The 13733-nt window shown below is 39.1% G+C and overlaps 1 long non-coding RNA gene across 1 annotated transcript in view; it reads left to right on the plus strand.

Annotated features, from left to right (window-relative positions):
- LOC101431679 (uncharacterized) overlaps window positions 1-13733 on the plus strand; it is a 287514-nt gene that overhangs the window by 154164 nt on the left and 119617 nt on the right. The window lies entirely within an intron of this gene.

The raw sequence follows: 13733 nt of genomic DNA on the forward strand, positions 1-13733 counted from the left end.
TGTAACCCCAAGGGAACAGCAGGTGTTATAAAGTAATGCATATACTCGGCCAAGCAGTCTCCAGTGAATGTTGACAGAATGCTCTATGCAAATAGGGAATGAATGTTTCATTAGGCCATTTGCTAGGGAATCTCTTTAGGAACTCCTGACAAGTCCATACTTATAACCCAATCCCACGAGCCAGGCTACTACATCTCCTAAGCACAGGGTTTATTGGTGGGTCTCAGGGAAAGGTGACAATCCTCAAACTGTCCCATTTCACATTATATACATATATTTTTTTACATATACATATATTTTTTTTTCCCCAAAGCAGAAGTTGTTTCTTGGATAGACTGTCAGTGGGATGTGGCCATCAGCCAGCAAACTCATCAAAATATATAATATACTTCAAAAATGTGGACTTGAGCATAGTTGTAATAAATCCTATTTGATCCACAACTTCTGATCAAATATAAAGAGGTAAAACTCAGAACTGGAAAAAAAAAAAAGCACCAAGTATTGTTTAGTTAGGATTTGTATCCTAAAAGTCAAATTCCTGATGTGGGATGTATATAGAAAAGGATAAAAATGGAATAAGAAACTTGAGGTAGTTACGAACACCCCAAGGCTAAAGCTTAGCTTCACGTAACATGGTGTAAAGCATCACTAGACTGGTGGCCAATAACCTAGACTCCATTTCTGTCTGCTGTAACTGGTTATGTGACCTTGGGCTACAAACACCCTAGGTTTTTATTTCTAGAAGAACCTTACAAAACTAGGTTTTGTAACCTTACAACACACAAAAACAACAAATAAAACCCTAGAGTAGAAAGAAAAGCTAACCAATCAAACCCATCCAGATAAGCAGATGCCTAGATGCAAAAAATTACAAGCTATACTAAGAAACAGGAAGACATGACCCAGTCTAATGAACAAACTAAAACAAACTAGACATGGCCCAGTCTAATGAACAAACTAAAGAGATGCAGAACATGGAACAACTAATAAAAGATGTCCAAACAAATATCATGAATCAACCTAAGTGAAGGAAGAAATTATGGATATTAAGAAGAAATTGGGGAAAAAAAATACTGAAGAAATATAAACACACACTAAAAGATATGATAGCGATGAGTGACACAATCCAAGAAATAAAAGATACACTGGAAATGCATAACAGATTTGAACAGGCAGAGGAATCAGCAATGTGGAAGACAGTACAGCTAAAATCAGACACATGGAACAGACAGATAAAAAGAAAAAGTCCAGCAGGGACTTAGGAACTTGAATGACAACAGAAAATGCATATGCATTGTAGGCATCCAGAGAGAGGAGAGAAGGGGAAGGGGACAAAAGGAGTGTTGGAGGAAATAATGGCTGAAAATTTCCTAACTCTACTGAGAAACATGGATGTATATGTCCAGGAAGTGCATTGCACCACAAACCATAAAAATCCTAACATACCTACCCAAAGACTTATACTTGTCAAATTGTCCAATGCTCAAGACAGAGAATGGAGAAGACAGAAAGAGAAAAAAGATCTATCACATTCAAAGGAAGCTTGATAAGATTAAGTGCTGATTTCTCATCTGGCATTCAAAAATGAAGGAAAGTTTAAAATATAGATAAATTAAGAGAGTTTGTCAACAAGAAACCCACCCTTCACAAAATAATAAAAGGCATTCTGCAGGTTGAAAGGAAAAAGATAGGAGAGGCTGTTGGAGGAGAGTGTAAGAAAAACTAAAAATATAAAAATAGAAATAAATGACATACATAAATTTAAAGAAAATATGGCTAATGTAAGTAATTCCTTGACAGTAATAACACTGAATGTTGATGACTTAAACTCCAGTCAAGAGAAACTGTTTGGCAGAATGGATAATGATATATGATTGATCTTTATGCTGATTACAAAAAAACCTTAAATCCAGGAACACAAGGAGGCTATAATTGAATGGTTGGAAGGAAAATTTACATGCAAACAATAACCAAAAAAGGGCAGGAATAGCCATACTTATGTTAGACAAAATAGACTTTGAATGCAAAACTATTTTAAGAGATAAAGAAGGGCACTAGATATTAAAAAAAGAATACTATCTAGAAGAAATAACAGTCAAAACCATTTATGCACCTAATCAGGGTGCCTCAGAAGACGCAAGGCAAAGTTGGAAAATCTAGAAAACAAGATGTCTCTACATTATTGTGGCAGATTTTAATAGACCATTCTCACCATTAGAGCATCTTGACAGGAATCAATTACCTTGAGTAATCATTAGAGGAGCTGGACCTAATATATATACAGAGGGAAGCAAATTTGGCTCAACTGATACAGCGTCCACCTACCACATGGGAGGTCCAGGATTCAAACCCAGGGCCTCCTGACTGGTGTGGTGAGCTGGCCCACATGCAGTGCTGATGCAAGCAAGGGGCGTCATGCCACACAGGGGTGTCCCCCATGTAGGGAAGCCCCATGAACAAGGAATGCACCCTGTAAGGAGAGCTGCTGCACATGAAAAAGTGCAGCCTACCCAGGAGAGCTGCCACACACATGGAGAACTGATGTAGCAAGACGACACAACAAAAAGACAAAGATTCCTGGTGCCACAGACAAGAATACAAGCAGATACAAAAGAACACACAGTGAATGGACACAGACAGCAGACAACTGGGGGGGGGGGAGGAAGGGGAGAGAAATAATATATATATATGTATACATACACACACACAGAGCATTACAACCAAATACAACAGAATATACATTCTTGAGTGCACATGAATCATTCTCCAGGATAGACAACATACTAGTACACAGAGCATCTCTCAATTAATTCAGAAAGATTGAAATTATACAAAGTAATTCTTCTGATCACAATGGAAGAAAGCTGGAAATAGGGGCAGAAAATCAGATTAGGCAAAAAGTTATGGAACTGAAATAGCACACTCTTAGACAATCAGTATGTCAAGGAGGAAATTGCAGAAGAAATCAGTTACTACCTCGAAATGAATGAAAATGACAACACAAAGTCTCAAAACCTAGAGGGTGCACTGAAAGCTTTACTGAGAGGGAAATTCATAGCCACAAAAATTTATATTTAAAAAGAAGAGCCCAAATTAAAGACCTATGTGAACACCTGGAGGAACTAGAAAAAGAGCAAACTAACCCCAAAGAAAATACAAGGAAATGACAAAGATTAGAGCAGAACCAAATGAAAAGAAAAAGAAGAAAGCACTAGAAAATATAAACCCAAAAGCTGGTTCTTTGACAAGATTAATAAAATTAAACTCTTTGCTAGACTAACAAAGAAAAAGAGAAGAAGCAAATACATAAAATAAGAAAGGCGGAAGGGGATATCACTGTTGACCTCACAAAAATAAAGAGTATCATAATAGGATACTCTGAAACATTGTATGCCAACCAGATGTATAATCTAGAGGAAATGGACAAATTCTGAGAAACACACAAGCACCCTAATTGTCAAAAGAAGAAATTGATTAACTCAAACACTATCTCAAATATGATCTTGAATTTATCAAAAACCTCTCAACTAAGAAGAGACCAGGATCAGATGGCTTCACAGGTGAATTCTAACATTCTGGAAACAACTAACACCAATCCTACTTAAACTCTTGCAAAAAATAGAAGTTGAGGGAACATTGCCTAACAGATTCTGTGATGCCAACATCACCTTAATACCAAAGCCAATAAAGCCAATGATGCCACAAGAAAAGAAAACTATAGACCAATGTCTCTAATGAACCTCAATGTAAAATCAACAAAATACTTGCTAATTGTACTCAACAACACATCAAAACAATTACATACCATGACCAGGTGAGCTTCATCCCTAGTAGGCAAGGATGGTTCAGCATAAGAACATCAGTCAATGTAATACACCACATAAACAGATCACAAGTAAAGGTCACACAATAAATCTGTATAGTTGCAGAAAAAGCACTTGACAAAATACAGCACCCTTTCCTGATAAAAACACTTCAAGTGATAGGAATAGAAGGAAACTTCCTCAACATGAAAAACCCACAGGTATCATCATATTCATTGTTGAAGTCCTAGAAGTTTTCCCAATAAGATCTGGAACACGATAAGGATGCTCACTCTCACCATTCTTATTTAACATTTAACTTTGTGTTAGAAGTACTTGCTTTAGCGTTTTGGGGAGCGGGGAGGAAGCATCCAAATTGGAAAGGAAGAAATAAAAATTTTTAGCATCCAAATTGGAAAGGAAGAAATAAAAATTTCACTATTTGCAGATAACATGTTCCTATACCTCAAAAGTCCTGAGAATCTAAGCTTCTAGAGTATATATAAAGGGTTCCATAAAGTGGCAGGTTATAAGATAAATGTGAAAAAAAAATGTGCAAATATCAGTAACATTTCTGTACACCAACAATGAGCAATCTGAGGAGGAAATCAAGAAAAAAATCCCATTTACAATAGCAGCTAAAAGAATAAAATACCTGGAATAAACTTATCTGAATATGTAAATGACAGAAACACAGAAAACTACACAACACTGTTAAAGAAAATCAAAGAAAACCTAAGCAAATGGAAGAATATTTCCTGTCCATGGATAGGAAGACTAAACTTCATTCACATGTTTATCCAGCGCAAATTGATTTACAGATTTAATGCAATCCCAGTAAAAATTACCAGAGAATTTTTTTATTGAATTGGAAAAGCTAACTATGAAATTTATTTGGAAGGACAAGGGGCCCCAAATAGGCAAAGCCATATTGAAAAAGAAAAACCAAATCAGAGGAATCACACTACCTGACTTTAAAACATACTACAAAGCTACAGTGGTCAAAACTGTATGATACTGGCCCAAGGATACACATATTGACCAATGGAACTGAATTGAGAGTTCTGATATAGATCCTTACATATAAAATTGACTGATATTTGACAATGTCACCAAGACAATTCAACACAGTGAGAATGGCTTCTTCAAAAAATAGGGATTGCAGAACTGGATATCCATATCCAAAAGAATGAGAGAGGAACACCATCTCACAACTTATACAAAGTTAACTCAAGAAGGATGAAAGATCTAAATATAAGAGCCAAGACCATAAAGATCTTAGAAGATAATGTACAGAAGCATTTTAACAGGATTTTGTATTAGGAAATGGTTTCATAAACTTTACACCCAAAGCATGAGCAATGAAAGAAAAAATAGATAAATGGAGCCTCCTCAAAATTAAAAACCTTTGCACCTCAAAGGAGTTCATTGAGAAATAAAAAGGCAGCATTCTCAATGAGAGAAAATATTTAGTAAACACATATCTGATGGGCATAATATTCAGCATATATAAAGAAATCCTACCCCTTATAAACATAAAAAGCCAACCCATTTAAATAATGGGCAACAGATTTAAATAGACACTTCTCCAAAGAAGAAATACAAATATCTAAAAAGCACATGAAGGGAAGCAGATTTGACCCGACGTGTAGGGCATCCGCCTACTACATGGGAAGTCCAAGGTTCAAACCCAGGGCCTCCTGAATCATGTGATGAGCTGGCCCATGCGCAGTGCTGATGCAAGCAAAGAGTGCCATGCAGGAGTGTCCACCATGTAGGGGAGCCCCAAGTACAAGGAGTGTGCCCCACAAAGAGAGCCACCCAGCACAAGAAAAAGTGCAGCCTGCCGAGGAATGGCACCGCACACACGGAGAGCTGATGCAGCAAGATGGTGCAACAAAATGAGACACAGATTCTGGGTGCCACTGACCAGAATACAAGCAGACACAGGAGAACACACAGCGAATGGACACAGAGCAGACAACTGGGGGGGGGGGGGAAGGGGAGAGAAATAAATAATTTTTAAAATGAAAAAAAACACATGAAAAGATGATCAACATCACTAGTAACTTGGGAAATGAAAATCAAAACTACAATGAAATAATATCTTAAACCATTAGACTGGCTGCTATTAAAAATACAGAGAATAAAAATGTTGGAGAGAATACATGGGGAAATGGGAACCTTTGTCCACTGCTGGTGGGTAGGCAGAATGCTGCAGCCATTGTGGAGGACAGTTTGGTGGTTCCTCAGGAAGCTAACTGTAGAACTGCCATATGGTCCAGCAATCCCACTGCTGGCTATATACAAGAAGAATTGACATGGAGGTGAAGAAGGTCAACCACCACACCAAAGAGCCAAGAGTGCCTACAATTGAAAGCAAGAGAATTGTATCCAGCATCTATGTGGAATCTAAGCCCCCCTCTTGAATAGATGTGGAGAGGACAACACCATTCTAAGGTCCACAGGATGGAGGAATAGAGTATGGATTAGAGTCGACTTCCTGATATTCTATTCATGAACTATTGTGATTAGTATTTGAAGAAAATGTGACATTGGTGTGGAGAAAGTGGCCATGCTGGCTGCTGGGGGTAGGGAGAGGGAGGAAGAGATGTGATGTGGGGGCATTTTGGGGGACTTGGAGTTGTCCTGGGTGGTGCTGCAGGGACAGTTACCGGACACTGTATGTCCTCCCAAGGCCCCCTGGGTGGACTGTGGGAGAGTGTGGGCTATGATGTGGACCATTGACCATAAGGTGCAGCGGTGCTCAGATATGTATTCACCAAATGCAATGAATGTCTCATGATGATGGAGGAGGTTGTTGTTATGGGGGGAGAAGTGGGGTGAGGGAGGTTGGGGGTATATGAGGACCTCATATTTTCTTAATGTAACATTAAAAAAATAAAGACAAAAAACAAGAATTGAAAGCAGGGACATGAACAGATATATGCACACCAATGTTCATAGCAGCATTATTTAGTATTGCTCAAAGTTGGAAAGAACCCAAATGTCCAACAACAGATACGCAGATAAACAAATGGTGGTATATACATACAATGGAACATTACTCATCTGTAAGAAAGAAAGCATCGTTAATACAGGGGATGACATGGATGAATCTTGAAGACCTTATGTTGAATGAAGCAAGCCTGGCACTAAAGGACAAATATTACATTACCTCAATGATATGAATTAAGCAAATTTAGACTTACAGAGCTAGATTCTGGAAGGTGGATTTACAGGAGACAGAAATGAGAAGACTGTGAGCCAATGCCCATATGAGCAAAATCTCTCATAAGGTGGAAATGTGTAGTTGTGCAGTGGATGGGAATTACAGTGGTGCATGATGCTATTGGGTTGGGCAGTGCTGGTTTGTTGGGGAGGATGGTGGCAAGGGTGGGTTGGACTGTCCATGGAAGTGGGGGAGGGACCAGTGAACACTGAGGCTTTGCAGTATGTGGTTGAAACTACAATGTTGGGAATGTTTTTTGGGAGTGTGGCAGGGGAGCAATACTTGTTTAGAGTGTTGTGTTTTCTGGGGCATTCAGGACAGGGCACACCTGGGGGGCAGGCTTTTAGGGAGTGTGTGTGTTCATCTTGTCATAGTGTGTTTTATCAGTGGTTGGAGGTCCACATATTAAGTGGGCAGGTGTTGGGCTGCCATCCTGGGGTAGCCCTGCTGTGTTCTCAAATTGAGGGGCAAGAATCTCTCGAGAGCCTAGGCAGTGCCTAATCGGGGGGGGGGGGGGGGGGACAGGCAGTATGATAAGCCCTCAAAGTTCTTGCAAGTAACTATGAATTGTTCTTCAAGAGTGAAGCGTCGTTGTTGCCCAGTTCCCAAGGGGAGGGGGAGGGAGGAACAGAAGAGATGGAACATTGGGCATTTGGGGAGTGATGGAAGTGTTCTATATGATCTTACAATGATGGACACAGGCCATGTTAAATTTCATCAAAATTTAACAAAGGGAATGGTCCAAAATGTAAACCACAATGTAAATCATTGACCATGTTTAGTAGCAATATTTCCATATTTATATATCTTTTGAACAAATGTACCATACACTTATAAAATATTATTAATAGGGGAAAGGGGAAAAGGTGAAGGATGTTGGATATATCGGAATCCCCTATATTCTGTATATGGCTTTTCTGTAAACTAAAACTTCTTTGAAGACAAAATGAAAAAAAAAGACACTGAGTAATAAACAGAAGAAAATGTCACTGTATATACAGGATAACAGATCTTACAGTGATGAAAGACATAATGTCAAAATTTTTTTTACAATGGAAGAAACTAAATCATTGATGTGGAGGACAATGCCACTGGAGGTGCTGAAGTCAGGGAGGAGGACAAAGAAGTGTAATATGGGGGCATTTTCAGGACTTGGAATTGTCCTGAGCGATATTACAATGACAGGTATGGGCCAATATATATATGGCCATAACCTACAGAATTGAGTGAGATGGAGAGTATACTACAATGTAAACTATAGTCCATGCTTAGTGGCAATGCTCCAAATGTGTTTATCAATGGCAATAAATGTACCACACTAATGAAAGAAGTTGTTATTGTGGGGAAGCATGGGAGGTGTGGGGAGTTGTGCATAGGGGAATCCCTTATATTTTTTTATGTAACATTTTATATAATCTAAGTGTCTTTTAGAAATAAAAAGTAGATAATAAAAAAAATTTAAAATGTGTGGAATAAAATGCACCCCCCAAAAAATCACACTAAGTTCATAAATTTTTTTCTAATTTTATATTTTAAATTATTTTTTATTATTCCAAATTTTTTGTAAAATTTTTAAAGATTTTTTATTTTTACTTCGCTCCCCTTCCTGCCCCCCCTCGTTGTCTGCTCTCTGTGTCCATTTGCTGTGTGCTCTTCTGTGACCACTTCTATCCTTCTCAGTGCCACCAGGATTCTGTGTTTCTTTTTGTTGCATCATCTTGTTGTGTCTCCTCTCTGTGCGGCACCATTCTTGGATGGGCTGCACTTTCTTTCATGCTGGGCGGCTCTTCTTACGGTGTGCACTCCTTGCGCATGGGGCTCCCCTATGTGGGGGACAACCCTGCGTGGCACAGCACTCCTTGCATGCATCATCACTGCACATGGTCCAGCTCCACATGGGTCAAGGAGGCCCGGGGTTTGAACCGTGTACTTCCCATGTGGTAGGTGGGGACACCCTATCCATTGGGCCAAGTCTGCTTCCCAACTTTTTGTATTTTGTTTTTTTTTTTTTCAAACCATCATTTCATTTTCTTAGCAATTGTATTTGCTTATTTTCTTAGTTTCATTTCTGAAGAAGTTTTGGATCACAGAAGGGTTAGAACTGTGGCAGGGAGGATCACTGGTGTGGGGAGTTGGTGATGGGGGATGTATGGAAGGTGGTTCACCTGGAGCAAACCTGCATAAAAGGCACATAAATTTGTTCAAGTGTTCATGGGGGCATTGTCATGGTGGTTGGAGATATACACAATAACTGAAAGAATATCAAATTCCCATCCTGGGAAACTCTGCCACATTCTCTAATGTTTTGTGTTTTTTTAAGATTTATTTATTTATTTCTCTCCCCTTCCCCCTCCCCCATCCCAGTTGTCTATTCTCTGTGTCTGTGCTGCATCTTCTTTGTCCGTTTCTGCTGTTGTCAGCAGCATGGGAATTTGGGTTTCTTTTTGTTGTGTCATCTTGTTGTATCAGTTCTCCATGTGTGTGGCACCATTCCTGGGCAGGCTGCATCCTCCTTCACACTGGGCAGCTCTCCTTATGGGGCGCACTTCTTGCACGTGGGCTCCGCTCCACGGGGGACACCCCTTCATGGCATGGCATGGCACAGCACTCCTTGCGTGCATCAGCACTGCACATGGGCCAACCCCACACGGGTCAAGGAGGCCTGGAGTTTGAACCGTGGACCTCCCATGTGGTAGAAGGATGCCCTAACCACTGGGCCAAGTCCACTGTCCCCACATTCTCTAATGTGATAGCAAGAATCCCCCTAATACAGGGGCAGCGACTAGTGAAGGAGGAAGGAATATTGATGGGCCCTTCATATTGATGGATAACTTATGAACCTCTAATTTTGAAATTGAAACAGCGTTGTATTATAGGGTGCCTAAGGGTTACCTCCTGAGAGCCTCCCTGTTGCTTAAATGTGGCCTCTCTCCAAGTGGAACTCAGCATATAAATGTTTTTCCCACAGCATGGGACATGGCTCCTGGAGATGAGCCTCCCTGGCACCAAGGGATTACTACCAGGCACCAACTAGCAATGCAACTGGAAAAAGACATTGACTGAAAGGGCAAAAGGGTAAAGACAAATGAGTTTATATGGCTAAGAGACTTCAAAGTGAGTCAGGGTGTCATTCCAGAGGTTATGCTTATGCACACCTCAGCAAGATCTCATTGACTGCCAAATTAGATATTGCCTCAAAGAGTGGAGGCATTCAGACATTACAGGTAGGACAGACAGCTCAGGAGTTTGGTGCACTGCCAGTGGGCCCTACCTGGGAAATTATGCTCCTGAGTGTGACAGAGTTGGACTCAGTTTTGGTTTCCTTACACATGGCTCTTCTACTCCTTCTATTTGAGCCTATATTTAGTGATAGAGTTGATGGTGTATGTCCAAGAGACTTAAATCTTTTGTCTGTCCATGTTCTGGCTCAGCCCTGAATCTCAACAGAGTTGCAACCCCTACTCTCTAGGTCATTAGGGTCCCCCAGGACAACTAACAAGGAGATGATGATGGACAACAAGCATTCCAAAGAACATAGTCTGCACCTGCAGGTAAGATAGTCCTATCCATCTGCACCATAGGATCTAAGCTCCCTCTCAAATAGAGATGGAGTAGGCATCACCATGCCAGATTCCTTAGGACTGGGGAATGGATGATGGACTAGAGTAGACTTCTTGGTATTCTAGTATAGTCTTATTGTGATTCTAACAATGGAAGTACTTTTATCATTGATGTGGAGGCAGTGGCTACTGGAGGTTCTGAGGGGAGGGAGAGGGAAAACCAGGTGTAATATGGGGACATTTTCAGACCTCGGGAATTGTCCTGAATGACGCTGCAATGACAGATACAAGCCATTATATATCTCATCAAACTTACAAAATTGTGCAGGAGAGAGTGTAAGCTACAATGTAAACTATAATCCATTCTTAGTGACAGTGCTCCAAAATGTGTTGGTAACAGCCATGGCAAAGGAGTAAGAATAATGAGTCAAATTAGTGAGCTTTATGTTTCTGTTGGTGTGTTTTAAATCTTTTTGCATTTCTCTGTTTGTTCACTGTATATTTTGATACCTCCTGATGGCAATATTCAATTAACAAATGACAATTCTTAAAAGACCTCTATTCAAATGACCAAAAAATTACTAAGTGCTTATATTGATAACTAAGTATGGATACTAATAAGATAAATTAACATTATATGTGTTCAATTTTTGAAATGATGAAAATTGTAAGTTTTGACTAATAAAATTATTATAACCCTCTTTTTAAAAAATTGTTTTTGCCTAAATTGAAATGAATGTGTTTGCTTCACAGAACAGAATGAGGGATATGACCTAAATGGATATAGAAAGAAGTAAAGGTTTGTGGAAGTGCCGACTAAAATTTGATACGTTTACTTAAGGGAGTGTGTTTTGTCCTAACAGAAGATGGCTGGTTTTCATAAAATCATGATGGAAGTATGTAAGACAAATTTTGAATGCATATGGCAAGTTGTAGAAGACAATATAGGAGGTAGGATTAAGGGAATGTATTCTGTGAAGGTAAAATTTGTCTTGAGATGAAGTAACCAATCTAGGTGGTTATGGATTGTTTATAAGACATTTATAAAAGCATTGCTTAAATGGAAATGTCCAGGAAGCCGTTTTTGAATAGAAAATGAATTGGTATTGATAAAAAAAGTAACTTCATAACAGGAAAACCTGTCAGAGGCCATTTCAACGTGCATGTGAAAGTGGTGGTAGGAAGAAGATAATCTTGATTCCACTGGGAATTTTAGGTTTTCATAAAATAATGAAGAAAGTAGTTTTTCCTGCACTGCTAAAATAAAATACCAGTTAATTAATGTAATCATGGTAAAGGTGTAAAAGCAGAAAGTAAAGTAATAAAAGAGTTAAGACCATCTGACATGTTACAGTTTGAATGAAAATTGTTTAGAAATTATTACAAAATTAAAAGGCTTTTATAACATTCTGTTAACCAAAGTTGTTTGGTAAAATGTTCATATGAATATTTAAAGATTGTATAAAATTCCCCCAAATTAAACAATGCATTCTGCAAAGTATTAAATAAAAGCATAATGTTGTTGATCATGATTTTAATTATTTTAAAAAATGGTTTGTGTCACAAAATCCACCTCTCCACCTTGTCATCAAAGGCAGACACTTGGGCTTATATTCATCTGATTTGCCCCACCTCCACTGAAGAAGCAGTTCTCTGGCTATAGAGAGTGGCCATTGGGGTTGCCAGGAGTACACATAACACTTGGTTATCATAAATTAAAGTAACATCAATGCTGTATACAAAAGTTCCAAATACTGTTGCTTTGCTGCAAAATATCAGTTATGTCACAATCACTTTGCTTTAGATCTAAGGCTTTCTTAACTATCTCCTTAGGCCAGTCAAGCCAGCTTGCATTCACCTTCATGTGGGGGACCAGTGGTGGATCTTGCAGTACATCACCAAGGCCATGTGCATGTCCTGGCCTGGTGGCAAAGGCTCCAGCTGTGCAGAAGAAAGCTTTGGCTGTAACCCTATTTCATTATACTGATGATATTTTAACTAGTAATTCTTTTCCAAAATTAAAAGAAGCCTCAGAAACAATGGTATCTTATCTTAAGGGCCTGGGATGGGGAAAGAGTTGAGACAAACTTGCAAGGTCCCTGCTGCGAGTAAACTCTTAGGTATTGTTGAAGTACAATGTTTTCCCACACCACAAACCAAAACGATTAATGGCCTTTTCTTGGTTGTTGAGGTACAGGAAACCCTTCATTCCTCATTTAGCTCAGATATTAAGAACAAATGTATCTGCTAATCAGGAAGGGTTGTACATGGAAATGAGAAAATCTCCCAAGTGGGCTGCTTTTTAAGAAGTAAAGAGGGCAATAATACAGTCTCAAGCAGTAAAGGGGGTAGGCCTTGACTTACCCCATGAATTAGATGTGGCTAGCACCAACATTGACTTTGGGTGAGATTTGTGGCAAAGGCACCTTTTCAAACAAATATCCCTTGGGGTTTTTTAAAACAGAGTTTTAAATTTTTTAAAAAGATACATGGATTACATAAATGTTACATATAAAATATAAGGGATTCCCATATGCCCTTCTCCCAACCCCTCCCACATTTGTCCACATTAACATCATTCTTAGTGTGGTACATTTGATACAATTGATGAACACATTTTGAAGCACTGTCATTAAGAATGGATTATAGTTCACATTGTAGCTTACACTCTCTCCTGCACAATTTTGTAAGTTTGATGAGATATATAATGGCTTGTATCTGTCATTGCAGCATCATTCAGGACAATTCCCAAGGTCTGAAAATGTCCCCATATTACACCTGGTTTTCCCTCTCCCTCCCCTCAGAACCTCCAGTAGCCACTGCCTCCACATCAATGATAAAAGTACTTCCGTTGTTAGAATCACAAGACTATACTAGAATACCAAGAAGTCTACTCTAGTCCATCATTCATTCCCCAGTCCTAAGGAATCTGGCATGGTGATGCCTACTGCACCTCTATTTGAGAGGGGGCTTAGATCCTATGGTGCAGATGGATAGGACTATCTTGCTTACAGTTGCAGACTATGTTCTTTGGGATACTTTTTTTTTTTTTTAAATATATACCTTTCTTTAATTTTTACTAAAACTGCAGGGTATATTCTTAGAAAGAAAATTATAAGGTCAAAAGGCATGAATTTC

Source organism: Dasypus novemcinctus, chromosome 21 (assembly GCF_030445035.2).
Source record: "Dasypus novemcinctus isolate mDasNov1 chromosome 21, mDasNov1.1.hap2, whole genome shotgun sequence".
NCBI lineage: Eukaryota > Metazoa > Chordata > Mammalia > Cingulata > Dasypodidae > Dasypus > Dasypus novemcinctus.